Source organism: Protopterus annectens, chromosome 7.part0, assembly GCF_019279795.1.
Source record: "Protopterus annectens isolate FY-2018-M chromosome 7.part0, PAN1.0, whole genome shotgun sequence".
In the NCBI taxonomy this organism is placed as follows: Eukaryota; Metazoa; Chordata; order Ceratodontiformes; family Protopteridae; genus Protopterus; species Protopterus annectens.
In genome coordinates, this window is record NC_056739.1 from 425179371 (window position 1) to 425205969 (window position 26599).

Consider the following 26599-nt stretch of genomic DNA (forward strand, 5'->3'; position numbering starts at 1 on the left):
CCACAAACACATAGGCAGGATGGTGACTGCTCACAAAAGGACAATTAACATTATGTGGATGTTGCAGTGAAAGCCTCAAAATAATAAGGTGAATATATTTGTTCCTGTGGAAAGCTGGAACTGGGGCACATGATAGAAACTTTCTAATACTGCACTGGAAAAATAAAATGAATAACTTGAAAATAAATGCAAACACTTAGTGGGCAGTGAGGTGATATGTGTTTTCTCTGTGAGGGCGGTAATACTAGACTCAGTTTTCAAAAATAATTGTTTCATAAGTGACCTATGAAATCAAGAGCTTCTGGACAAACAAAACAATTTAAGTGTGTAAGTGTGGACAGAGGACAGAGGAGTAGAAACAGTATGTTTGATCAACTTGAATCATTAACATCAAAGCCAGGAAACACTGAAGTAAGACAGCATGGTGGGGCACATGCATGGACAGTGATTTTTCCTTTTTGTAAGAGAAATGTATTTGTAAATCTTGAACTTGGACTGTATATTGGCAAATATGGGATTTCCATGGAATGATGTATTTTAAGCAAGTGTGAAAGTTCAGCCTAACGTGCATTTGTTTTTGACGTCACTAAATTCTGCATTCAGAATAAGTTTGCTACACTAAAAAATTACACTAGAATCAATATAACAACAGGAATTTATGCTGAAAAATTATGGTTAATTGTCCAATTTCATGTCGTAACTATGGAATTTCACTTTTTTAAGAAGTGTAAATATTTGTCTCTAGTAATGAGGATCTTCATTTATTTACTAAATGCTGCCAATTTCAGTTGCAAAGAAAATACATTTTTAAACTTTATTTACTCATCAGTGTTTGTACCTTGTAGTACTTTTGTTCTTTATTTTGAACTCAAGAGAGACAGTAATAAACAGTCTCACCAGGGTGTCTCAAAAATATGTCAGGTCTCAGAAAAAAAAAATCCAGGCTATGTGCAGGTATCCAAAAGACAAACCCGTATACTTAAGTGTACATAAGCAGTCCATGTTCCATTTCAGGTAAGCGGTCATAGCTTAATTTCCAAGGCTTTGATGTAGCTAGCTCTGTAAGGGATCTTTCAATAAAATAACACCACGTTCACCCAAGACAGCCAAATACTGATACTCATTTGTGCTGAAACATGATAAAGAAATTATGCAAAGTTTACCGTGAGCAGGAATCAAATTTCTGACCATAATAAGCATCACAAAACTTCTTGATGCAAGACAGATTTTCTAAATAGATACCAGTATCAGTAAAAATAATACTAAGCTGCAATTTTCCTGTGAATCAGCAAAATTAGAACAAACTGTGCATTTCTTAGAAAAAAAAAGGATTTAATCTTTATCTACTAGGAGAAAATGAAATCTTTACTGATTAGACAGCCTGAATGTAAATACAAATGAAACAAATATGATGATGTTGGCAGAATATTCTTTCATCCTTTAAGAAAAGTTTATATTTTACCCAATTACCTCTTCTGTTTCCTAATTTTTAGACCCAAAGGCACCAGTCAGAGCTGACTGACACCTATCAATGTTTTTTTTTTTTTTTTATAAATACTTCACCACAGTCTAGGCTTCTGTCTGTCAAACTGTCAGCCCAAGACATTTCTCTTCTAGCATTCCTGAACAGCTGTGCTTCAGCGATAGCTGGGTCCATCCACCCTTATCAGCAAGGGGTATCCCATTCATCATCATAATTGACTGGTACAATAGGGGGTCAATTAGCCCTGACTCCACCCCATCCTCTTCTACCACAGTGCTGAAACATAACAGAAATTACAAAGCAATCCAAAAAAGTTTATCCCCTCCCAACCGGCTGCAGTCACTGTTTAAACAAATCATAAGAAAAGAGGTGTATTTGTCTCTGTACCACAGTCATCCATCTTCTCACATGCATACTGACTGTCACTGTCTGTTAGGAATGAGGGTATACAGCTGTTTGACAGCTCCCCCCTCCCCCCTCAGCTTTCTTCACATTACAAAAATTCAGTAGAAGCCTTAATCTTTTTCCCATGCCAGTTACACAGAGAATATCTAGCCCACAAACAGAAGGCTAATTTTTATGAACACAAGATCACAGTTATTCAGGAGTATACTTCTACACTATTCACAATCCATTATCTTAAACCTATGAATGCCACATTTGCAACAAAACAATTATAAAGACTCTATACAGAATATAATGTAGTTCATATTATGAGGAAAAAACCTGCCACTCCTTTAAGTGGAAATAGATCTATTCAAGAGTTTTGGCTGACGTTTACAGAATAATCTAGTTTGAGGGCTATCCTCTTCCTCTTTCCTGAATATTAATGTCCAGTACACTCAGCCATGTCACCACAGTGGGGCAAATGCTTGACCTGGTTTGGTCTACTCATCCAGAATAATCTCTTTTCTCTATGGATAACTGCAGCGACTGACATGGATTTCTGACACTACAGACAAAAATGGGCATTAGTATTAATGCAAATATTTTATAACGCTTATTGTTTAATATTGTTGCTAACATATATTGTACACATTTGAAGTTATTCTTTAAAAAGCAATTTCAGTCAAGTACACTACATTCATTTATATGTCAGCATCCTTCCTAGTAACTGTAAATAAACAGACAAGGGGTACTTAGATGACCCAGGGCATGGAGGATGCTGGGAGGCATAAAACAACAGCATAGGATAGAGAAGCATGACTCCCTAAACGCCATTCTCTGTACATATATTAATAGTTGTATTACCGTGTATTATAAAATGTTAACAAAGCTGGCTCTCCACAATGTAAGGTACCTTTATTAAGTATAACATGGAAGAACAAGTGGATTTACCTGCTTACTGTAAAACAACTGTTTTCTATACTTAAGATTTTCTGTTATCCAAACTACTCTCATTTCTGTAACTGAATGTCTCTCACATCTGTTGTATCTCTGTAACTGGGCATTTGTACACAGGCTGTGGCTAGAAACAGTTCTCAGACCAGTCACTCCCTCCTGGTCAAAAAAATAAAAATAAATAGATAAAACAAAACTTGATCTGTAGGTTGACAGACCATTGCTAACTTACACCAATCACTGACCACAGTAATAGTTTGCAAAGGATTGGAGCCACTCTATTTTTTTTTTTTTTTGGCAAAGACATCAGATTTGTGCAATATAGTCCTTAGGTGCATGGAAAATATGACATATAGAATGAATATAAATAAATATGCAACATTAACAAAACCTGCTGGAGAGACAGGGTTGTCTCTCGGAGGCTGCCCTGTCTCTGTAATAGACTTCCCATGCATGTCAAACAGAGTACCTCGCTGACCCTCTTCAAGTGCAACTTTGATGAGGGGATGGGAAACCACAAATTTATCCCAGGGGTTCCACCTTTGTCCCTCAGTGACAGGGGCAACAGGTGCTGACTGAAGTTTCTTTTTTGGGGATACACTCTTGGCTAGGCTTGTAAGGGCTCCAGGGCCATTAGCCTAGTAACCTCCTATGATCCTATGTATACATTTGCTTCTTTTTCTGGGAAACAAGATAAATGTATGCAGTAGAGGATCATTCATGAATGTGATTGCGTATATATTTCCTTTTCTCTGCAAACTGCATTGAATACTTGCACATGATATCTGGTTTTATGGCAGTTTACAGTTCATAGGGTCATAGCAGGTTACTAGGCTATGTTAATCCTAAGTATCTCCATTTGCTCTTTTTTTGGGTAGTTTGCAGAACAGAGCAGGTATGTGATCAACACCGGTTACCCCTCTCCATGAGGGACAAGAGTGCCACCCCAGGGGTGAATTTGCAATCTCCCATCAAATTATCTAGGTTGTGTTTGAATAGGGTCATTGAGGGGCTCTGTTTTACATGAATAGGGAGTCTATTCCAGAGAAGCATCAGTCTCTGGGAGACATATCTGTCTCTCCAGCATGATCTGTTAATGTCACAAGCTAAGATGAGATCTCTAGAGTGAGTGAGTGACACTTGAGCCATTTGACTTGCGGATGTGCAGAACTTCCATTAGGGCAGGATTGGAGATTGCCCTATAGACCAGGCACAAGTCATCTCTCAGCAGCCTATAAGATGCAGAGTAAACTGAAAGGGCTTTCAGCCTGTTCACATAGGTCATGATTTGGAGTCCCTGTATTATCTAGTGAGAAACCTCTGAGGTCTCTCCAGCTGCTGCAGGTGTCTGCTGGGATACATGGAAAAGGGCGCATTATACTCTATTAGTGGTATAATGAGAGTCAAGTACAGTGGAGTTATAACATCCCTTGACCTGGATGCTATGCCCTTGCTTATGAGGTGTGCTACATAGAAGGCTTTCCTTACCACTGTGGAAAATTGGTGGTCACAGTTCAGATTGCTGTCAACCTGTGTTCTCAAGTCTTGAACCACTGGGTTAGAACTTAGGGGGTGCTGTCGATATTGTAATTTCCACGAAATTCCATTTTGAGAAAGGGAATAATAATGCATTTCTTTTTGCATTTAGTTCTAGACCATGGTTTTGGCACCAATCATTTGTTTGCATTAGCCCTTTTTGTAATATGTTGACATTGTTGGGGGACTCACTTGCTACCAGTTTGCATCCATAAGTGAATTTGGTGAGCCAGAGGCCATATACTTTGTCCTGGACTTCTGAGAACTAGATGGCAAATAGTAAGGGGCCCAGCATAGACCCCTATGATACTCCACTGTGACGGGTCTGCTGATGGAGGTGGAGTCGTCAATTTTATGTATAGCCCTTTTCTTGGACCCTGTAGAGGAACTGCATGAATGCTTCATCAATGACAATTTCTCAGAAATAAATTTTTAATAAATTGCAATCTACAAATATAAGTAAATCTATTAACATATTAATGTTGGTGTCATAAAGTATGACCTCCATCCAGGAAGTATGGAAAATCACCTTACAGAATGGAGAATAGAAAAACAAAACATGCACATTTGCCAACAACACTTACTGCAAAGCTTACAACATGGCTAAAAGCAGAACCTTCATTCTTTTACTTGGCAGTGGAGAATATTATGTCTCTGAGCTGTTTTTCATAGTTAAGGGTACAGGGGTTGATTTATTCCCTTCCATTTGCTTACTGTGCGACTCTGAGCAAGTCACTCAACCAGACAGAAATCCCAAGCCAGTCGAAAAGGGACATGTGTGTCTATTTGGTTTACCTAATTAGCAAATAGACAAAGCAAAAAAAAATACTAGCATGTTTTAATAATATATAAAGTGGGCATTGGCATAATATTCTTGAGATTTTAAGGATTCGGGTGTGGCTAATGTTTATAAAGTTAAATATTTCAAACCAAAATGAGGAAGAGTTTTTGGACTGGCTATGTTGATAAAGGGATATAGGCAGTAGTCCACTAAACACCAAAGGTGTGATAAGAGACCTGGGGACACAGGTTGACAGCAACCTCTCCTTTGTTAACCACATTGCCACTGTAGTCAGAAAGTTCTTCTATGTGACATATCTCATTACAAAAGGTTTCTCATCCAGGAAGAAAGAGGTCATAATCCCTCTCTACATGTCCCTCATTAGACCTATTATAGAATACAATGCCCCGTTTGGTATGTACCTCACTAGTCACCTACAACAACTGGAAAGGCCATAAAAATACCTCACTAAGAGGATCTTAGGCCTTAGACACATGCCCTATATGGACAGACTCAAAAAACTCCAGCTATACTCTGTCTCCTATCGCCTACTTAGAGGCGATCTCTGCTTGACCTACAAAGCCATGTCTGACCCAGAGCTGCTAGATATGCTACACCTAAAGAAATCCCAATCCCTCCATGTCACATGCTCCAAGGACCATAACCTCATTACCACAATAAACAGAATATGCCTGAGGGATAGGTTCCTGACCCAGAGACTTCCCATACTCTGGAACAAACTTCTCATTCATGTCAAGCAGAGAACTTCACTGGCCCTCTTTAAGACAAATCTTGATGAGTGGGTGGGTGGGTAATAGGAAGTTCACCCCGGGGATCACTTCAGTGGCCTTGCTTGACAGGGGCACTGGGAACTACCTTTGGGCGGCATGATGCCAGGGAAACTTCTTGGGCTAGGCTTATATAGGCTCTTGGGCCATTAGCCTAGTGCACACCTATGAACTTATGAAAGGATTGCACCTACAAATAACCAACAATTAGGAATACATCCACATGTGGCTGGTAAGAGCACAAGGCTTTGGTTAGATGCTGAGAGCACAAGGCCCAAGCTAAAGGCAAGGGACATAAAAGGCACCCAGTGTATGACTAGAACAAGCATAGGAAGAGTATCTTTTCTGAGAGAGGGTTATACACAGTTTGTAAATTATGTATTTTGTGGTGATACAGTAGTTGCATAAATAATTGTCACAAAAGTAGATAGTGGGTATACTAACCTAGGAGCAAGTCAGTTAGATGTTTGAGGAATAACTGAAATTAGATGAGAGCATCAATCAGAGTCGATATGCTTTATGTGTGTGTGAAGAAGAGAATTAGGTTTAGGGACAGTCATCCACATACTGAATGTCCTCAGTAACCATGTATGTCTGCACGATCTATGATGTAGTGGGAAATCCAGGAACAGACATAGGCAGAGGAAGGATTAATGACAGATGGAATGTGAAAGGACTAGATGACCCCCCCCCCCCAGAAAAGCACTTCCTAACTGAAACTAGTTTTGATACTGAATGAATTTAAGAAACACATATGAAAATTGAAGACATGAGAAGAATAATTTTAAAAAATGGTTAGAATATGTTATGTCTGTGGGGAATAGAGATGAAATGAGCAATTTAGACAGAGTAGCAATAATAGTTTAAAAGGTAAATTAACTGATGCAGAAGGTGAGCATGTAGTTACTGAACTGCAGGGCAGAGCTATATTTAAGATCAATATTAACAGCATTTATTCATGGTCCTTGTGCCCAAAAATGTACCTTTTTACAATCAAAAGGGCAAACCTCAAATGAATATATGGACATAGCATCCAGGGTGGAGACTGGAACTTAACCTTGCAAATGACAATATAAGGGCCAAATGAAGATGAAGGAAACAGCATGTATCACAGATTTCATAAAATTATATGATTTATCAAACCCACAAAAGCTATTAAAATCACATGAAAGGGTATACGTATGCATCTAGGTGTTCCCTAAAAAAATGTGGTATAAAATCAACTACGTTCATACCTCAAATGAGTTACTCTCTGAGGTGTAACCTCATGGTTTGCAAAGAGAACTATGTCAGATCAGGCAGTTATAGGCCTGAATTTAAATTAAAAAACAATACCCTTAAACAATTCACATGGCAGATGAAAGACTATATTTGAAGGCCTCCATATCAGACAGCTAACTGAAAAACACAGCAGCTTCTTTACAAAAACACATGATGAGGGCATTAAACTTGTTATAAGTTGAGCTGCTTTAATTAAAAAGGTTACACGTGGGGAGTTAATATCTATAGCTACACCAAATAAAAATAACAAGAAAGGAGAACCCTAGGAAAGTAGAAACATTATCCAGATCACTGAAAGAGGAAGGACACGAACTAATTAGAACAGTTAAATAGATTACAAGCAGAATTGACAGAAATACATTCAGCTTAACCATTATTTCATAAGCTAGGAAATGTTTGCCAAATATGCTGAATGAGGCCAGTCACATTTTTGACCGGTAAGCAATACCCCAAAAGTAAGCAGATCAAGGAATTTCCTAATAAGAAGAGAAGATTCTAAAAATAATTTACAGTCTGGTACTTCCCTGGATGAAGTACAAGAGGCAAGAGGCCAACTCAAGTTGGGTAAAGGAACCAGTTTCAGAGGGGTACATGGCAGCTCTATATAAACCTGAATATCAAATTACTAAAATACCTGCCAACGGATCACATAGAAGATTTCAGTTCCCCATATGTCAACATGCTACAATCAGGATTTAAAGTCCAAATAGTTAACAATAAATACATTCCATTGGTATACAAAAATGGATACAGCAACATAAAATTTCACTTCTGCTAATCTTCAAAACTGAAGTCTTGTTACAGTTAATAATAAAGTTACATATGCAGAAACATTTTATGCTATATCAACCCTTGGAGGCAAAATCTAATAAAGCACTGGATAGAAGATTGCAAACATTTCTATTATTCGCCAAAATAAAACAATAAACCATAAGTGAATTTCTAGAAGGAAGAGAACTCTCATAATTAATTAAAACCTGGGGTATAGATACTAAAGCCTCAGTCAAGATTAACCAAAGGAAAACTGCAGCACCCAAATTTGTGACTGGAGAACAACACTCAACCAAATGGCTGAATTTAATTGTACAATGGTTCAAAATAATAACATATCATCTATGACCTATAATGATAGAATAAACAGACAGTAGTTTCTCCCTTCAAATACCAGAATCACAAGACACCCTACTTAAAGACAAGAGCCTAGAAAAACTGGAAAATAATCTTGACTAAGACACATTAATATATTCCCTGTACCAAATTTAAATTCAGACAGTTTGTGATCAACCAAAAGTGTTATTACTCTGCAGGTAAACAAGCATGTAAAGGGTGCAAATAACAAGGTGCAATATGCAGTATGGTTGTAGCAAATGGAAAGCAAATACTACTATATTGTGCAGCATACAAAGAAGCTATAGCAGACATTGAGAAAATGTTCTGGGATTGTCCAAAAGCTAACAAAGTTTGGGAACAACTAATCAGTAAAGTAATTGGAATGGGTATTCTGACATAAATCCCACACTGGGGGCATTTTCTGTTATCAAGCATAATTTCAGTGAATGCAAAAACAGTGAATGCTGCTCGTCAAAATTACTTTCACTGACAGTGGAGTTTGTTTTTTTCTCCAATGTTGTGCAACCTTGGAGTCAGTATACATAAGTCCTAGGAATGAGGGTTGTGTTTGTCTCACAGGCTTGCCTCCTGGAAAAACCAAAAAATGTTGTGCGACCTTGGAGTCAGTATACATAAGTCCTAGGAATGAGGGTTGTGTTTGTCTCACAGGCTTTCCTCCTGGAAAAACAAAATTGATGAGTTCTTCATGGAAGGTGGTTTTGGCAAACTGTTTTCCTTTTTTTTCCCTTCTCTCAAATTACCTTTGATAACTTGACAAGTCAACAAGAATCCTTTTGTCCTCAGCAATATCATGGTATATTTGCTTCCTTAACATCAAATGAAAAGATAACATGACACAGGATTAGCCTGGCTCCATGGAGCAGAAGGATAGAACCCTGATTGCAGCCCAGGTAACCAGGATTCAGTTACCGGACCTAGTATGGGAATAGCTAGGCATTGAGGGGATGAATGAAGTCAAATGGCCTGCTTGCCTCTCCCAGAGGGATGGTGCAGGGTGCTTGCATGTACACAAGGGCTTGCTTTTTGGTGTCAACTCCCTGATCAGGGACATCACCATTCATGCCATAAGGAAAGTGCCAAGGCCACTTGGATGGAGCATCCCTTGCAGACATGAGGAGATGTCCACCTCCATCAGTCCATTGTGCTTCACCCCAGGTGCTTCACCAGGTGCTTTGTGGTAGGGATGGGAAGAAAATAAGAAATCCCTCAAACCACCTCCGATGACTGTCTGAATGATGATTGCCTTCTAGGTGACATTTACGTCAGTATTTCTGAATAAACTGAGCAATTGGTGAAAGAGGCAATGATGATCAACAGACATCAGGGGCAAAGACAAAAAAAACTCCATGATGCTAATGGCTGTATCTTCATTAATTACACATTATATAGTGAAACATCAGTCCCCCAGAAATGAAATATTTCCTGGGCATATGGCAGAATTGTATGTTGCTTATTCTGAAATCACTTAAGCTATCTTATAATTATAGAAAATATTTTAAACAACATTTTAATTTGTAGGGTGTATTTACCAAAATAATATCTGTGTTATGACAGTGGGTAATTATGGGATGTTTACTGATAACAAAATGCATTACATTTTAGTAACTATCATAGCTCTGCTAAAGATTTATTTGTTTAGCTGACACTGTTTTGTATTTAAAGTAACTGCATATTACTTGTTGCTTCATCCAAGTACATTCAATACAAGTCTTTTATTTAAAAAAAAACTAAGTAGTCCTGATGGACACAAATGGATCATAGGTTCATAGGTGTTTACTAGGCTAACAACCACAAGGGCCTTTTTAAGCCTAGCCATGTATCCCAAATCTTTGACAAGTTCTGATACCCTTGATAAGTGTAAGCATGGGCCTGGGTGAGGAACCATTTACAGGATAACTGCATCCATTAGAGACACAGGTGCCAAACCAGGGATGAATTTCCAGTTTCCCATCCAGTTGTCCAAGTTGCACTTGAATTGAGTTAGGGAGAAACTCTGCTTCACATGTTCCATAGATGTGGTAGTCTCTGGGATACATACCTATCTCTCCAGCAGGTCCTATTTATATCACAGGCAAGGTTTAAGTATTTAGAATGGCTAATTCTGGTGCTGTTTGTTTTATGGATATGCAGGAGGTCCATCAGAGTGGGGTCTAACAATGCCCTGTATGCCAGGCATAGATCTCCCCTCAAAAGCCTGTAGGAGACAGAATACGTGAATAGGGCTTTGAGGCAGTCTGCATAGGACATTTCACTTAACCCCTGTATTCTTTTAGTGAGGAACCTCTGTGGGCATTTCAGTTATTGGATATGCCTGGTTAGGTACATACCAAAGGGGGGCATTTTACTCAGTGATAGGTCTGATGAATGCCAAATACAGTGGAACAATGAGTTCCTTGGACCTAGATGCCATACCTTTGTTTATATGTTGCACTCACCACTGCAGACACATGATGGTCAAAGGCTAGATTGCTATCTATGTGTGTCCATAAGTCCCTGACTACTGGATCAGCTCTAAGGGGTTTTTCCAATATGATAGTTACCAGGGATGAATAACTTCTCAAAGGATACTATTATGCATTTCTTGGCATTTAGTTTTAGTCCATGTCTCTGAGACTAGTTGTTTGTCTGTGTCAGCCCCTCCTGGAGAACATTTGTTTCACTGTGAGATTCAATGACACCTAATTTGCAATCATCTGCAATGCTATTTTTGAGGAATCCCAGGATTTAGACTGATAGCAGACATTATAAAACAGTATATCACAGAAAAGCAAAAAAACAAATAATATTTGAAATTGTAAGTTAATTAGATTAGCGGTCCAATAATAACTGACAGCTGCATAGCAAAAACAGAGACAAGTGAATAAGGTACAAGGAACGCACAGTTCTCAAAGTGTAAAAAAAAAAATCTGAGCACTTATAACATTGCTGCTGTAGATTCATGGAAAAGTTAAGGTGAAGAAAATAATCACATACAAATGGGAGCTATAAAGCACACAGGGCAATGGCAAAGAGAGACAAAAAAGGAAAAAAGACTGAGGTGGTACAGCCCCCCCCCTCCCTACACAGTGACTCTTCCATTCTGTTGTCCCCTACTGAAGCAGCACATCCCAGTATACCCAACTGTTCTTGGCTGCTCAGCCGTTGTGACACCAGTCCTGTATACACTGTAAATATCTGCTGCCACGCATATCATGTAGCTCTGTCAATAGCTAAATGCTATCTCAATACAACAATAACCTGGTCTAATTCCCAGGCAGCTTGGCATTATTTGTACATACAGTCTATATCTGTTTGCAGTTCACCACTTATATTACTCATTTGCTACCACTTGTGTCCATTTTGTGCCTTGTCACATTTGAAACTGGTCATCTAGAGTTGGCATAATACCGTGCTTTACAAATCATGAAAAGAAAGCAATAAAATTTACAGTAGGGTATTAGGTAAAGAAAGGTAATTTACTAACTTACTGATAGCAATGTATTAACAAGAATGCTGACCGCTGTTAGATTGCTAACAGAGTGGAAAGATTTAGCTTCTCTTAGTCTTAAAAGTTTTACATCTTTTAAAGACTATTTATGTAAAAGAAGTAAATACTCAAAAGCAGAGATGGAATACAATCACCCCTTATTTAAATGTCTGGCCTGAACTTGAATGATTTTTGGGAAATATTTATGGTTAAACTTGTATGAAAGTGCCTGAATGTTTCTGTAGTTAATCTCTTTTTTTTCTGTTTATGAATTTCATTTTGTTTTTTTATCATGATTGGAGTTCATTATATTTGCAATGCTTTTGATTTTATGTTTTTAATCTTATTTGTTTATTAGTATTTGTTTAATAGGAAATTATGACTGATGTGGTCATCGGTTAACTGAGCTTTCGTCCATCTGGCATGGACATGTATGTGTATATATAGTGATAGAGAGAGAGAGGTGTGTGTGTTTGTAGTGCACTATGTATGTGATCATGGTTCAATGGCTTGATGGCAGTCTGGTGATGGCATGGCACTAAGAAGATGACAACAGTGCACAAACAGTGATGACAGTACGTCAACAAGATGAAGGAAGTTTACTGAGGAAAAGCTAAGTAAAAGACAATGACTGGTATTCACAGACAGCATATAGCAAAGCAGTGTAGAAAGCTGAGACGCATGGAGGAGGCAATTCAGAGGCACAAGTAACATTGCCATATCATGGTAACAATTGCTTGGTATGTAATATATACAAATGACCACATAATGATATGGAAATGATGTTCTCAAAGTAAATGAAGTATAGCATTAGTTAAATGATGCCATCAAACATGGGGGTGTGATTCAGAGATATATAAAATAGTCATACTCTTTCATAGTGTTCACCAGTTCTAATTGCCAGGAATTCCCAGTGTACAGGATGCTAATGTTTTGGTGACATCAACAGCTGTAACAGTGCAATAAATTAGCAGCCTCTGTCAAAGTCTGTGCCCAGAATGTGATGTGTCACAGCCCTCTGGACCAATACACACGGTACCATTATTATCTAAGTTGCCACAACTTGACTGACCAGCAGAATGTGGACCACATCCATGTTGATAGGGAGACCATAGCAGAGCGTGTCAAGCTGCATTGCTCACAGGCAGAATTGAGGGGGATGTGCAGACTGCCCATTCCCAGTGGAGATTAATATATGTACAACTTTAACCACTCAAAAGGACCTTTCAATTCAATGATATACAGGGAACATACAAGGAATACTGCAGGTGACGGCATCATGTATCCTACACCAGTTCCACAACACCATATTACAGCACGAGGAAGGACATATGTGATTCCAAAAAATGCAAAAGATAGACCTCCCCCTTTGCATGCATTTTATCCCACTGCTTATTTTTCAGAGGTCTTGCGAGCCATTGATTGCACCCATATTATCTGCAAGGCTCCATATGGTCCACAGGGTGTCAGATAGAGCTACAGAAAGGGATTCTATTCCCTCAACTATCAGATGGTGTGCAATGCCCAGAGAAACATCTCCACTGTCTCTGCATACAATTTACCAAATGTCCAACTTATACCAACAGTCTTTTGGGGGGGGGGCTTCCAACAGTTTGTCTATTTGGCAGGTGACGTGTAGGTGTCCTCAGAGAGAGGTATATACAGTTACCATGCAGTCAGGTAGCAGGCCAGACATAATGGTACCACTAATGTGTATTACAGGGGATGCTTGAAAAGCTTTGAAACATTGGGTGATAACCCACAACCCACCCATTCATCCATAAACCCACCCTAGGCTGTAGTAGAAATGGCATAAAATATTGTGCATGCTGAGACACAGAATTTGGCGGACCATGTTTTCAGCCAATTTAAGGGATGCTTCTGCTGCTTTGATGCTGTCAGTGGGGCACTGCAGTATTTACTTGGGATCTGCAGCAAGATTTATAGTGTGTGCCATGATGCAGAACATGGCTGTGTGGGTAAAACAGCAGAGAAACATTCACTAGGACCCATGATACATGCTGAAGCTGAGGAGCATGATACTTGGGCAGAGGAAGAACAGGCAGCAGCAGTATCTCATGGAAGGCAGAGGTGGGTACAATGCCTCATGGCATTAACAAAGAGGTAGGATCTGTTCCACAATGAAGGGCCATGATACAGACAGCATAGCATAAAATGATGTATGCATTATTATACCAAGGCTAGTATGCATGACTCTGCATGGACTGGCCACTCTATAAGTCAGACATTACCTTACTCTATTACAGGTTAGGAAGTGGGTAGGGCACAGTCATCAGCAATTATACAGGTGAGGAGATGTAGTGACAGGTTACAACAAAACTTGAAAATAAACCAGAGTCATGGGAAGTGGATGTAATAACCATGTAATCTGGTAGTAGTCTATGTGGAGTCAGGGACCACATCCTGCAGGGGCATGGTAACGCTGCTGTATCATCAACATTGGCAATGTAGTCTGTGGTGGTGTGTAGTCTCACAGCTCAATGCAGACTGTGGAAGAGAAACACAGAACTATAGAAGCATGCATGTGCCCCATGAAAGGCTGTCTCAAGTGGCAGCCAACAAATAATGTCCATGCTCCACATGATGACCATGGGTCGGCATGGGATTCATTCTGCCTACAGGAGATACTGATGATGTAGAACTTTACTAGGGACATGATGTGTCTTAGGAAGTGAAGCCTGATAAGCACTGGTGGCCACATATATGTGACTGGTCTTATCCCAGTGTGGTTTCCTCTGTGGCCAGAGTAAACAGGAATGCAGTCGGTGTAATTAGGTATGCATTGTCTGTGACTGTTACATTACCACCAAACTCTTTTTAGCCATGGACAGCTGGATCTATAGAGAAAGTCTAGGGGGTGGGTGCCATCTGCTAACGGAAGGGTCAGTTTGCCTCATAAGCATTCCCTTCTCCATCTGTCCCTCACACAACCATTCTTCATCCCTCCTTACAACATTCACCAGCTTCCCTTCATAAAATTATAAGAAAATTGTAACTCTTTCCACAAAAATGCTCTTCTTCCCCGATCTTTTACTGCCTTACAGTTACCATTGTGTGTTTTATCTCTTTGCTATTCCCTTCTTTTCTAACTATCCTCTCCCCCATTTCTCCCCATTTATATTCTGGTCTGGGTTGGCACTTGGCTGTGCTGGATCTTTTTGTGTGGACATTAAATGTGTGGTAGGAATGTGGCACTTTTATGTATGCATAGTCTCTCATATGCTTGCCTGCCTTTCCTGCGATGTGGGATAATGCAATCACATGGACTTTGCTACTGTGACTCCTCCACTGATCTTGCCTAAAGTTACTTGCCCCATAACACAGACCCACTATTCACTCCTTTACTCACAGTTCTAGAGTTATGCAAGTCCTGATACATATCTGAGTAATAATGGACCACATCACTCCAGGGGATACTCGATATTTAGCATTGTGCAGGTATAAGAAATTTGCATAGAAATCCCAGTCAATTTCCATGTTTGAGGAAAAATGACACTATGAATCCTTAATCTGTGTGGAGGCGCTGCACATATGTTTGTTCTTTACTTATATACTGCAGCTTCACAATAGCACCCCTAGCTGGATACGTACAAAATCTAAACAAGTGTACATGCATTTCAGTACTCATTCATAATTTTCCTTCTCTTTTACTTTTCACCAATAAGAAAAAGTTACATTAGCAGTAGATATATTATATATGTAGTGTTGCATGATTCAAATGCATAGCCCTGATTACTCTTACAAGTTAGAGATATTAACAGAACGTTAATAAATGTCATACACGTCATATGATAGGTAGACTAATTAAAACAGGTTGACATTACTGTTTCTGAACCAGGGCTGGCTTTAGAAACTGTGTGATCCAATCTGGGATATGTTTGTGGGGCTCCTGAAGACACAGCCACACATCCTAAATTCTTTGCTCAGGAATTCTGGCTTGGGAATTTTGCGACTCTATGTTTCCACTTTTAGTCCCTTTTGTTTAAAATTCTTGAAAGTTTTCTTGCTGTTGTTTTTTTTGCAGTAATAAATAGCACAAACATGGCATGATCAGTGTGCTATAACAACTCCGAACAAACCTCAAAAACTGCTCAAGGAATACTTCTTATAATTAAGAAGAACACTGTTTCAGATATGTGTTCACAGTCGCTTGGAGCTATTTGCAAGCTTAATGGAAGGGGGATGCAGAATCCTGATACCTTGTTACTCGAAAGAGCATTAACTTGAGTGGAGCCCTGGAAGTTTGTACTCTTAATTCCCAATGATTTCATCTTGAGTTTTTAAGAACATCAAGTTATAGGCTCACATTGTAAACAAATGCTCACATTGCTGGAGCCAAAAAGATTAGTAAAGAAATGTAAATGCCAAACTGTTCAGCACCAACATATCTTTATAATGGTAATGTTCATTAGATTCTAGGTCTAAAACTAGATTTTGCAAGTCATAATCAATTAATTTTGCAATATTTTGTAAACATCTTGTAATATCTCAGTAACTACTCCTGCCATACGCATGCTGTCAGCAGCAGTTTTTGCCATCCATCGGTGGGCTTTCATATCAGACTGAGCAGTAAAGTTTGTGTTACTTGCATGTTGGGATAAATAATGACGACATAATTAGTATATGAGCAGCAATTAATATAGCAATAACCCATACCTTGGTGTGGGTAATGCGGGATTTACCCACGGTTGGCATGGTTTGGTCCCGAGGGCGAAGCCCGAGGGACCAAACAAAGACAACCGTGGGTAAATCCCACATTACCCACACCCAGAAGTGGGTTATTGCTATTATACTATGACATTATTTAAGAAAAGAAATAATTACTTTTCTTAAATAATGGCATTGTATAATGCCTCTTTGCTGCCCTTCCGCAGCTGTCTGGTATCAGCGGCAGTTCTGATGTACTGCGCATGCCTACGCAGTACATCAGAGCTGTGGCCAAAAGCAACGGAGAAAGCAAGATCTCCGTTGCTTTTTACTGTTTCGCTATGTTAAATGGGTTTAACATAGCGAGACAGCTTTAAAATAAGCAACGGAGATGTCCGTTGCTTATTTTAAAGCTGACTCGCTATGTTAAACCCATTTAACATAGTGAGACAGGTTTAAAAAAAAAGCAACGGAGAAAGCAAGATCTCCGTTGCTTTTTACACACTGTGTCGCTATGTTAAACTCCTTTAACATAGCGAGACAGCTTTAACAAAAGCAACGGAGATCTCCGTTGCTTTTTTTAAACCTGTGTCGCTATGTTAAACTCTTTTAACATAGCGAGACAGTGTTTTAAAAGAGACTTATACTAATGGAAAAAGTCCAGGCGACCAGACCTTTTTCCATTAGTATAAGTCGATTTACAACGTGCACGCTGGCCAATCAGCGTGCATGTTTTGGAATATTAATGGGAGGTCATGGTATAATATCTCTTAAGCAGTGCTAGACAGTATCAAATAGTGCAGTTGTGTTGCACATCATGTACGGTTTAAGATGAAATCTTTCAATAGCTTGTATGTAGCATGGTTTTGAAATTATTAATGCAGATATGAACAGACTATATCAAACTCCTAGATGAGTCTGTAGGATGTAACCTTAGAGGCACCTGGAGGCATCGCTGCTCTGCAATGACTTATGGAAATCAAGAGAAACTGATTGAAGTTTCTGTAAAAATTCTGTGATACACTTTTAACAAGACGTGTACGAAGCAGCCCTTCCCACAAGTATAGCACTTCAGCTCTTAGCAAGTCTTTACAACAACTAGAATTTAAGTCCACTGAAATTAAAGATCTATGTTTGGATGGTATCTAAATGGGGCTACAGAAAGAAAGGAAAAGTTGTTGTATGCACCTCTTATTTTCTCTTTATGGCATGGCATTAGTGATATTTATCAATAAACTACTCACTTATAAAGTCACCTCACAATGAAAAGAAGTATTCCTGCATTCCGCGTAACTATGGGCCTAGCATCTTAACCAAGACTACTCTCATACTTTATTCCAGCTTTTTAGAATGAAGACTTCAGCGTCTCTTTCAAGAACATTTAGAAATAATGTATAGAACATAACTGACCAGTAGTTCTTGCTTTCAAAGTAGCATCTTTTGTTTTCCATAAATATTTTTTTCAAAATAAATTCTAATGACTTTCCTTAAATATATGATTCATATAATGTAACTCTTACAACTTTTGGGTATTTTAAAAATACAGCATTTTGTACTTATTTCCTTATTCAATTTATGTTTTCCTTGTCTGCAAACTAATGCATAGACATGCAATGAGTTATGCCTGAAAGTTTCATTTCAGCAAGGCCTAAACACTTTCAGCAGTGACTAAACACTTTTTTATTTTAATTTAGTAGAGACAAACATGCCATTTGAATTTGACAGGAAGCAACTCAAACTATAAGGACATACTGAAAAATGCAGATTTAAAATAATTATATCCAGTTTGTTGGATTCTATATTAGTTTCTAAATTCAGAAAAGATTATTACTTTCCTTGGGAAATACACATAATATATGGGGTGAATGCAGGTGTTTTGCTTTGTTTGTAAAATACTGTGGGAGCATAATGTATTTTTTCAGTGGTATTTAATTTATTAACAATAAAATGTCACAGTGGTGTCTAGCTGCATTCCCAGCCCCCAACTTTAATGAGGGATGGAGGACCAATTTGGCATATGCAGTTTAAATCTTCTCACTATTGGCTGATTCTCCTAAGAACCTGTCAGATATTATGGGATTCTAAATGGAAAACAAAATGAAAAGCGCAAATGACAAGAAAAACAAGAGAAACAGGAACTTGGCCCCCATAACATGAAACAAAAACAGCTTGAACATGTAGCTTCCAGTGGGGGCCTTAATCTGTAATTTCCTCACAGCCTTTGAACTATATGGAGTTCAATATCTTTTATAGTAAAATTCTTAGCAAAACATATTTCTGAATCTGAAACATCAAAGAATTTGACCTATGGCCGATTAATTAGATACAGAGGTTAGGCATGCAGTTAAAATAGATGCAAAAGGGATATGCTATAAGAACACTTTTTTTTATTTGATTAGCTGGTATCCCCAAATGCCAAACTACTTTTCTGGACTTACTCCCACTTATAAACTTGTACAACTTCATCGGATTTGCTTTGTAGTTTTTAAGTATACATTTCTTTCCGATGGAAAGCATTTCCTTACATGATCATCTTGACAGCATAAGTGCTGTAGTTACAGGACACAGAAAAGAGGTTGCCTCTGACTCCTCAGCTTATACTTTTCATAAAAACAAATTGCTTCTTTACTTATCCATAGGAAAAATTAGAAGAAGAAACCTGCAAAGTCATACAGTGTCTTGATTTCAGTATTTTATTGTCTTTAATTACACCACTTAAGTATTTCATCTGCTGACAAGGAACGCCAATAATTGGTTTTCCTGCATGTGTTTCCATAAACTTACAGATGTTAACTTTACAACACATTTGTAAATGTCATATAGTTCACTCGCGAGCTGAATTTCTTGGCATCCATGTCTTGCACATATAACGATATAACGTGGTTATGATCGGAGTGCCGACCATAAGCCTCTATGTGATGTGCTTTGACCCCCCACAATGTTAATATGGCCTCAAAATCATGGATAGAAGGTGACTGCAACATCCGATTGAAGCCCACATAGTACTGAGATTGGAGGGATCTATCACTTTAGTGGATTGCACTGGCTAGTCGAGTATCCTCCTTGCTCATTCGTTTTAGTGACCTTAGCATGGCTATTATTCCTGATATAAATATACTGCCTGATGTGATGGTATTTGTATAATAGTATGCTGTGTCAAGGTTCTATTAAATATTTTATGTATGCCATGTTCTTTTACATGAACAATGACAGTCTTAGTCTTATGACAAAGCAGTGTGCATTATACACAACAGTTACCTACTGTAATATCCTATCCCTCCCTCTTAGATCAAACTGCAGGCAGTCCTTGATCTAACAGCTGCTGAGACCAGGTTGCATTTCAGTTGCAGTCAATGTGGATTAGAGTACATTTGTACTGCTACTGTTAATATTACAAATGTGACTACAGATCTGTCTGAAATGGCTGCTATAGTTTTTATAACTGGGGAGCCATGAACACTGAGGAAACCCGAGTGAGTGGCTGCACACACATGACATGGACATCTGCCTGGCAGCAACTTTTTTTCTTTTGCAGCTGTTGCTTCTTATCATTACTGTTGTCCATGTATTTCTGTCCACACTCATTTCTCCAGTACATAGCCGTTTCCCAGGAAAAGCAGTTTAGAATCTTGGGAGTGTGTGCACGTGCAGATATAGGAACACACACACACACACACACACACACACACACACACACACACACACACACACACACACACACACACACACACACACACACACACACACACACACACACACACACACACATACACACACACAGTAATAGTGTTACTACAATACATGATACATGCTCTTCCCTTCCACTCTAATTACAACCAGCAGCCTGTGTGCAGATGTCACTGTCACTTTCATAGTTAGCTTTTTTGATCCTGATCATAGGATCATAGGAAGTTACAAGGCTATTGAACCTGAGGCCCTTCTAAGCCTAGTCAAGAGTTTAGCCCATGCAGAGACAAATCAGCACCCGATGCCCTGTCCAGCAGGGACACGGGTGTAATCCCAGGGATGTATTTTCTATTTCCCCATCCAGTTATCCAGACTGCACTTAAAAAGGGGTAAAGAGGTACTCTGCTTGACATAGAGAGTGAATATATTCCATTTATGGGGAGTCTCTGGGACACAAATCTGTCCCGCGAACTAGTCCTATTGATATCACAGACTAGGCTGAGGCCGCATGTGCGGGTTACTCGAGTGTAGCTTGACTTGTGGATATGCAGCAATCCCATCAAGGTGGGGTCCGAGATCACCTTGTATGCCAGACAGAGGTCACCTCTGAGGAGTGTATGAAGCAGAGTAGAGGGTTTTTAGCCTATCTGTGTATGGTAGATTTTTGAGGCCCTGGAGTCTCCTGAGATTTTGCTGTGTCCAATCAAAGCATTGCAAAAAAGGCAGGCAAGCACTATATTGCCTCAACATATGCCTACACTATTGATTTTATTATATATGCTGCTGTATTCCATTGCTCCTACTCTGCCTGCCTACTGTGTGCTCTGTTCCTGTTCTCACCATAATTGCCCAAATTTACCAGACTGTAACCCCTCAGACTTCCTTGCACTGTGCCTACTGCTATCCATATGACAGTAGTAAGTGTGGAGTAGCTGGATAATTCTGGCAGCCCTCAACAACAGTGATCTCCACACATGACACAGGTTACTCAGATATGTTCGTATAAGTTTTAAATTATGCAGAGAAGAAGTCTAAGATTACTTCCCACCTTAGTTTAGCAGAAGGATATCGGTGTCAAGTGTGAATGGAAATTAAACCAGTAGTAGACAAAAATCAGCAGCAACCGAATGTGCCAAAAACAAAAGAAAGAATATAAAGAGAAGGATCGGATGAGAAGGATAAAAATTTGGAAAAGGCATAACTATTCTGGCAAGTATAGACATCTCCTAGAACAGTCTTATGTGGATCAGGATTTGACACAGGGATGGTTAAGGAAAAGTGAATTGAAAAGAAAATGTTAATAAAGTTAGTCCAGGATAGTGGACTACATACACACTGCTTTATAAAGTCTATTGAACATGTGGGATAAACAGGCAAATGCAAGTTCTGTATAAAAGGAACTGGAAAAAAATTACACATTTTGTTGTTGGGTGTGATATACTCATGGTGGAGGGCCTGTTTACGCAATGTGATTACATTGTCTTACATACAGAGAAACAAAGTCATAAAGTATTAGGATTTTCTGGCAGAAATGAGTGCAATTTTGCAGAAGGCTACTCAAACATTTTCAATATTAGTAGGAGCAATAGGTCTCATAAAAAAGAATTTACAGTCATATTTAGATATGTAAACTTTATATAAATTACAGAAGGAGTCAGTTCTGGGCACATTGTGGGTGCTGCGAAGACCACTTTAGGCTAACATCATAGATTGAAACAATATTAATTTTTTGAACTTTAATCATACCCTGACTTAGGAATAGGGCCCATTAGAAATCCAAAAGACTTGGAGAAATTAAACTGATATGTAAACAGTGTGCTACCTTTGACCTTTGAACCCCCATATATGGCATTATATGAGGCGGATCAGTAAAGCTGTGTTTGTTGAATGGTGAGGTGGCTCAGTCAGTGTTAGCCACCTGTCACTACTTTCAAGACTACCCTGGTATTGCAAGTGAGTGATTTTCTTTTCAGACGTATACACAGCATACTTCATAAGCCATTCTTTCCTGTACACTTACAACCCTCTAAGGATGATGCAAGTTTCTGTTACTACAAACCACATGGCATGGACCTCCCAAAAACAACAAGCAATTCAGCTACCCTCATTCCTGGTAGACGTAGTGTACTAAACATGCTTGAAATGTGAATACAATTAACATATGTGCTTGCTTGTGAATTAACCCTCTTCTGTGTCAGTACATAGGGATCATGCAAAGTATGCCAATTTTTCCCAAATATATAAAGAATTCTTCCCCATAGTAGTCAGACTGCTGTGTATCATAAATATCCTCATATCACTCTGGACATCATAATCCTATCATTTTCCTTAGTTCTATCACCACAATCAGGCAGGATGAGCCCTACCCTGGCTATCCTTAAGTTGCATTGTGAATGTGTTACGATTCCTTTACATTTAAGTTTTACAGTGGCATTACTGCTTCTGTTTGTTGTGTCACACTGTGTCAGACCATGGTTTCTTATAGCAAAGCCACTATAAGCATAGGCTTCATAAGTGGCCAGTGGTAAAGTCTCCACCAATATGAATATGTTGGGGTGCAACATCAGAAAATGATCAGGGCAGCAGTTTCTCTATACATACCAACTACACAGTTCTACACTAATTTTCTTTCTTTGTTTGCCCCCTTTTCTGTCATTTGTGAGCCTCTCCCTACCAGTAGGTTTATTTGTTCCCCACCATCAGAGTAAAGGTTGGCCTGGAGGGGTCATCGCTTAGACATCCATCATGAGTTTTTCAAGTTGTTTCTACATTTCGGCTCTTTCTAGTTCTATCTCCCAAAAACCTGAACTTTATTAAACAATGACACTTGCTGTAATCACTAACAGCCTGACAATAAAGGAAGATATGTCTTTTGTTAGCTCTACTGATTTCCATTTAAGAATCACTGCCTGTATGAAGTACTTCCTCACTCTTCAAGACTTCCCAGTGTTTGTGTATGCTCTAGTCTCTTCTCGTTTGGAATACTTCTGTTCCTTATACTTAGGAGTCCCAGACAAAGAACTTGGATTGTTACAACTAGTGCAGGGTTCCACAGTTTAGTTACTTAATGGTACCTTAAGATGTCAATGTATTACTGTGTCTTTGCATAAACTGCACTCACTGCTTATTTATTCACGTGTTATTTCCAAAGTGTTACTTTTAATGTTCTTCTGCGAATGAAATCAGCCATGCATGATAATAAGCCCCCCTTATCTGAAAGGGCACCTGGTCTCATACAACCATATACAGTCTTCGTGTTTTTCATCACTGAGGAATGTGGAGTTATGCATCTGGAATATTGTTCCCCATTGGCTAAAATAGTCCCTCATGGCAATTAACATGTCTGTAAAGACCTACCATTTAATGCTGGCTGATTATTTATTTTAAATATTTTAATATTTTAAATATTACAAACTTTATATAAACATTAATTGTAATTTTATACCATTATACCTTATTTATTTGTATTTATTGTACTTGTGCTTGACTTCAAGTGACTTAATAAGGCTGAATTTAAATTTCTACTGTGGTAGTCTTAGGGAGGGGGGTAACAAGTTGGGGATTTAACAGGGTACCTGACAGCTAGCTTAGCTACATGTCTATATCAGAACCAGAAATAAAGTGAGATACTGCCCACTACTCCAGTCTCTACTTATCACAACAGAAAACTCTATGCGCCGTGTGCAGAGAATCAACCTACACATACAGAACAAAATGCAAAAAAAAAAGAAATCAAAAGAATGAACTTTTGTTGGATTATGTGTCCAAATATCCCAAAAACCCTTTGAATGACTATTACATTTCAGTGTTTTCCTCGATATCATCCTGTATTATGGCACCTCCTTTTTTCTTAAATATTTGTATTACAAATTTTAACATCAATACAGTAACATATAACATTAGAAATATAAATACATATCGAAAAGAACAACAAGAGAACTATATATAAAGAACAATTATTTACAAAGGTGTCTACTTATACAATAAAATTTAAAAAAGAAAAATCAAATAAGAGCTGTAATCATTTAATTATTAAAGCTTGTTTTTCCAGCAGTTCTTTAAATTTCAACCAAACATTATATGAAGAGGTAACTCTGGAAGTTCATGTCTTGATTGTGATTGTTATGACACTTCCAAATACCTTACTGTTACGTACTTCAAGTAAACATCTAGCCTTTTTTAAAAAAGTATATATTTTCTCAGTATTTCAGCTCTGCTGGCATGCCATTTTGTTTAGAACCAGACTCTGCAAGCCAATTAATTCTTCATATATTTGTGCAATATGCTCTAAATTCCACTCTGAGTCTCTCACATTAGAGTACGGTAGATAAATGAAGAAGCTTTAAGCAGATTGCCCCATGAAATAAACTTCACTTTTGTTGTGGCAAAATTAGTTTTTTGACTAAGCTATGTTTGTTTACTTTTGAATTAATGACTCATCAAACGCTAGTTGGTAGATTTACAGTTTAGGGCAGTGACAAGTGAAGATGAGGAGATACAGCAAAGCTTATAATGGGAACAGGAGGAAATTGAGCAGGGAGGCACACTCAGGTGGATGGTATGGACAGAGGGTGAAAGGAACTGACCATGGCAAAGGGTGTATAGGAAGTCTACATAAATGATAAAGAAAGGGGTCATATGCAGAACAGTAAGGGAGAGACAAACAGCACACAGATAATGACAGGGGCTGAAGGTAATGGATGTAGAAAGGAAAAGGTTGGTAATGGAATGGTAGTCATATGGTACCATGTAGTGAAGAATATGCAAGCCAGTATGTTAACAGAAAAGTGTTTTTTTAGCATTTGGAGGCTCAGTCCCACAAGGAGTTAAGTGTCTTGGGCATGGTTAAAAGTGGAGATCAAATTACAGTGGAACTAATTTTAATACTTACAATTTAGCAAATCACTGAAGGAGGTAACAGTGCTGTTCACCAAAGAGATGGAGTGAATGCATATTGCGATACTCCTAGGAACTAATGCTCTATCAGAGGAGGAGGAAAGTATGGTTACAGTAATCAAGTTCAGGGATGTGGAAGAGTGATGTCAACATGAAGTTGAAGACAGCATTCTTAGAAATGGTACCTGTGCCTGCAAGAAACATGCCAGGGAAACAGTATTGATATGTATGATGACTGGCTCTGACAGTGAGCAAGAGAGAAGAGTCTGGGAGTGAGAGGATGATGGCGGGATACTTGGTCAAGAAAGCAGCTGTATGCCAGGGAGTGGACCTCTCTTATCCCAGAAGGAGCACTGACACTTAGAGATGAGTAAGGAGGATACAACTCGATGACCATGCCTTCAAACTAAGAAGGAATGGAATGCCAATGAAGTAGAAAGTGAGGATGTACTTGGGAAGTAGACAGAAGGAGAAAATAATGGATACAGACAACTAGAAGAACAAATAAGGATCACTTCAAATTTGGCTGAGTGGTAATATATATATCACTCAAGAAGTCTAGGTAGAAAGATGGGAGAGGTGTTAACTGCGAAATAGGAGAGGAAAAACAAGGCTATTAGTATCACGATATATGACTCTGACAAGTGGTGAAGGAGATGGGATTAGCTGGGTAAAGACTGTTTAGGAATGACAGAGAAAAAAGGGGTGCATGTAGAGTAAGCAGTTTATATAAACAATGGTATAAAATGTAAAGGTCTGAAAACATCAGAACACAACCCCATGACAGAGCCAAGAAAACAGGCAGAATAAGATCTTAGGGTAAATCTACTGGCAGTTAAAGTAGAGGAAAGGAGTATAATAGTGGGTCAGTACAGTGATATCATCAAAGCAGGTGGCTGATAGACTGGAGGAGAAAAAGAGTCAGATGAGAGGAATAGGGTTACAGTCCTTAAGGATCTGAATGCAGGTCTCCAGCCACCTAAGGCAGAAGGGGAGTTGGAGCTGACTAAAGTTTTGGATTGTACTTGAAAAAACTGAAATCTGGATATGAATCTAACTTAGGTAGGAAGGGTCATGGATAACTCTAGGTGATTTAGGCTGGGAGATAAAAGTAAGGATCTATCAATGATGGTGTGAGATTTTAAGAAGTGGATTAAGCTCTGTTGGAGGAGAGATCAGAGATGAGCAGTCAAATTGGAAGCAAACAGAATAAGCAAATGTATGGAATGGGTTAGGGATGAATACTAATGGCTATGAAAAAAGTTGGAGAAAGAACATCACAAGTTCACAGTGACAAAAAGATGTCATATAATAGGAGATAAATAAGTGGTGTAGGAGACAGAAAAAAGCAAGGCCAGCAGAAGAGCGACAAAACATTAGGGCTACCAATGATACAAAGGCAGAGGGTAGGAGGGGAAAAATTGGATTTTTAGGTATTCATCAAAATGAGAAAATTGAAAGACAGCCCTGGCCAGGGTGAGCAAACATGAAAGTTAACAGAAGACTGAAAAAAAAGCACAAGCACTGAATGAGGACTTTAT